Source organism: Sinocyclocheilus grahami, unplaced genomic scaffold (genome assembly GCF_001515645.1).
Source record: "Sinocyclocheilus grahami isolate Dianchi unplaced genomic scaffold, SAMN03320097.WGS_v1.1 scaffold17.1, whole genome shotgun sequence".
Taxonomy (NCBI): domain Eukaryota; kingdom Metazoa; phylum Chordata; class Actinopteri; order Cypriniformes; family Cyprinidae; genus Sinocyclocheilus; species Sinocyclocheilus grahami.
In genome coordinates this window covers 3,233,011-3,236,567 of record NW_015505196.1, presented here as the reverse complement: position 1 = coordinate 3,236,567, position 3,557 = coordinate 3,233,011, and the positions used below count along the sequence as shown (strand labels likewise).

The window sequence follows — 3,557 nt, the reverse complement described above, 5'->3', positions numbered from 1 at the left end:
AGTACCGCTTTAGAGTGGGCGGGATTATTCACATGTCATTATCGTTGCGCCGCCTCTACTGCCGCGACTCCTGAAAAACTTTTTCATGCCGCATCGCCCCATCAAGCTCTCACTGGATCCGCTCCTCTGCTATCAACGAGAGGAACGTCTGTACTTCCTCAACAGATAACTAAACAGCCACTTTTTGGTTGTTAAAAAAGGTATGCTTGTTCAAAACAGTTGTGTTCGATCCTTCGCTGGCAGTGCTGATTTAAATTTAGCGGTTCTGTTGTGTTTGTGTCGCAAGTTCAGTGAGGCAGGTAGTGACTATTCTCTCCGGCCAATCCGTGATCAGCAGAGTTTACACGTCACATTTTGGTAACGGTACGGTTCGCTTGGAACCCCAACCGAGGTGGTACTAAAAAAAGTACCAGGTTCCAGGTACTGTACCCAGTGGAAACCCCCCCAAAAGTGAACCGTCCTGAGCCGTACCATGCAGTGGAAAAGCACCATAATAGCATTATAGTTTTGTATTGTTTGTAGTGTGATCAACGTTTGCACAAGTATTAGACGTGTTAGGGAAGTAACACATAATATTTTAATTATATTTTGCTTAAATGAATGAAATGACTCGCAAAAAGATTAGTTCATTTTGCTGAACGAGACTCAAAGGTCCGAGTTGGTAAAATGATCTGAACTTCCCATCACTATAAACTGACGCTTCGCACTCTCCTTCTGTGAACAGTAAACCTGCCTACTTTTGGTGCTTTTCCACTGCATGGTATGGCTCGGTACGGTTCACTTTTGGGGGGGTTTCCACTGGGTACAGTACCTGGTACCTGGTACTTCTTTTAGTACCACTTCGGTTGGGGTTCCAAGTGAACCGTACCATTACCAAAACGTGACGTGTAAACTCTGCTGATCACGGATTGGTCGGAGAGAATCGTCACTACCTGCGTCACTGAACTTGCGACACAAACACAAAAGAACCACTAGATTTAAATCAGCACTGCCAGCGAAGGATCGAACGCAACTGCTTTGAACGAGAGCACCTTTTTTTTAACAACCAAAAAGTTTTGTTGTCTGTTGCGGAAGTACAGATACTTCCTCTCGTTGATAGCAGAGAAGCGGATCCAGCGAGCTTGATGGGGCGATGCGGAATGAAAAAGTTTTTCAGGAGTCGCGGAAGTAGAGGTGGCGCAACTATAACGACATGTGAATAATCCCGCCCACTCTAAAGCGGTACTAAACTGCAGTGGAAACGCAAACCGAGCCGTGCCGTGCCGTGCCGTTCCGTACTGAGCCGTGCCGAGCCGAGTTAGGTTTGATTGGCCATCTCAGTCATTTTGACATTGACGAGTGCTGAGGCTTTGATCTGAAGCACCTAGTATGTGCAACGGTCACGCACGCATCCGTAGACTAGCGCAAGTTAATTCTCACACTTTAATAGTATTTATAGCTCCTAACAGGCTGAGAAGTTATTACCTCAAAATGCACGTCAGTATGCCATTTTCCCTATTGCTTGCGTGCCAGCGAATATCCCTCTGCGTGCCACTGTTGCCGACCCCTGGCCTAGACCAATGGCATGAGTTTGGGGGGCGGGGCTACTTGTTTGCCTAAACATGGGCAGTAGGAGTGTCCTGGAAACCTGTTTGGAAACATATTGCCCCAATTACTTTTTTGGTATTGCTACTGCTGCAGAAAATACGCACTACTACACTTTCAGTAACATTTTCAAGTTCAGTAATTATTCTGTCAGTTTAACCTAAACCTAAAATCTTATTATACAAAACATTCTTACTGTATTTGCAGTGCAAATCCTCCTGTCTTCAATAACCTTTTTAGTTGACAGTTTAGTTTCAGAGAAAGATGACAAAGCACAAACTATAGGATCAAGAGTGGTTCACACATGTGTGAACGAAAGAGAAAAGATGGATACGGAATCAGCAATGGAGACAGAAAGAGAAGGAAGAGAGGATAAAAGAGAGAGACTTAATTTACGCTGCTCTCTCCCGGTCTCTCTCTCTGGCGGCTGCTGCCCGCTGTCGTCCATCATGGCTCCTATGAGCACCATCTGCTCAACATTACAGCCACTGTTGCCTGGCTACCTGCTCTCTCTCTCTATCTCTCTGTTGCGCTTTCCTGTTTTTTTCTCTCTCCCTCTCTTTAATGTTTTTTTCTGTCATTTGAGTCCTTTTCTCTCACCCCTCATCTCTCTTTCTCTCCATGCTCGGCTGAGGAGTCTTTGGCTCACACACATTATCCGGCAGGAAGAAGGAGACACATCTTTTACACCACTCATGATTAAGCCATCTGCAGAGAGAGCTGAAGGGAAAGGGGGGGAAGAGGGGATCGTAATGAAAAAGGGTATGTAAGGCGGTGAGGGTGAAAGAGAAGAAAAAGAGAGGAGGTAAAGGGAAATGTGGAGGAAGGAGGGAAAGACGGAGAACGGAATGGAGACATGGGCACAGAGGTGGAAGAAATAGAGATAGATGACGACTCAAAAAGGGAGTGAGAGAAAGAGACTGAAGGAGTGATGGAAAAAAAAGATCAACACTGCCCCCCTCTGGCCTGTCCGGCCTTCAACAGAGATACGTACGTGCCGATCGGCGCACGTTTGGGCAGCATGACTGGTTAACAGAAGAGATCCAGCTGTCTACACACAGATTTGCGCTCATTGACCGGTCTGGTCTAGATTTATCTGAACAGTCTCCTGTGGCGTGTGCATGTTTGTGCTTCATTATTTATTCTGTTATAAGAGCCTCGTGGAGAGCTGGTTTAAATAAAATGATCGCTCCAGATTGGAGCCTTGCGGTTTTTGAATGTGCTCCGGCACATTGAATTGTGTGGTGCTTGTGCGGATAATGCGAGTTTGAATCCCGTTTGCAACAGTTCCCCTTCCTCTGCCTAATATTCTCTAGTCTAGCTCTCACTGTTCCTGTAAAGAAAAGTAGCAAAAGGCCTAAAAACAGTTACGTGGTGTTAGTTTAGTTTTCTTGGACGTCAGATCTTATAAGACCATAAACACTTGGTCTGGGTCTATGACTCTTTGTTTTGGATCTCAGTTTATATTGTCTCAGACAAGACCGTAGTCTATTTCCAGTGTGTTAGAAGTAATTTTATATGACATTAACCACTATTCAAATCTTTTCCTGACCCCACACAGGAGAAAGAGATCTCCACAGCTCCCATTATCTTTGTTTTGAGGTTTTATTTTTGTTCATTAGGAAACAAATTTTGATAAAAGTATGCCAAGTTTAATTTATGACATTGTAAAAATATATTCTACAGTTATTCTTGGACAAAAATAGTTAAATTCTGAGTATGGAAAGGAGACATCCATTTACATTGATGTTAACATTGTTTTTACTGCTGTATTAGATTTGAATGTATTTACATATGAACTTAAGTGTGTATGACACACTAACATTAAAAAGCTTGGGGTCAAGATTTTGTCAATCTTTTTTTAAGAAGTCTCTTGTGCTCACAAAGGCTGCATTTATTTTGATCAGAAATAGAGTAAAAACTGTAATACTGTGAAATAGTGTATATATATATATATATATATATATATATAT

The 3,557-nt window shown here is 43.1% G+C and overlaps 1 protein-coding gene across 2 annotated transcripts in view; it reads left to right on the top strand.

The window, feature by feature from the left end:
• LOC107551124 (mastermind-like protein 3) overlaps positions 1–3,557 on the top strand; it is a 151,709-nt gene that overhangs the window by 143,118 nt on the left and 5,034 nt on the right. The window lies entirely within an intron of this gene.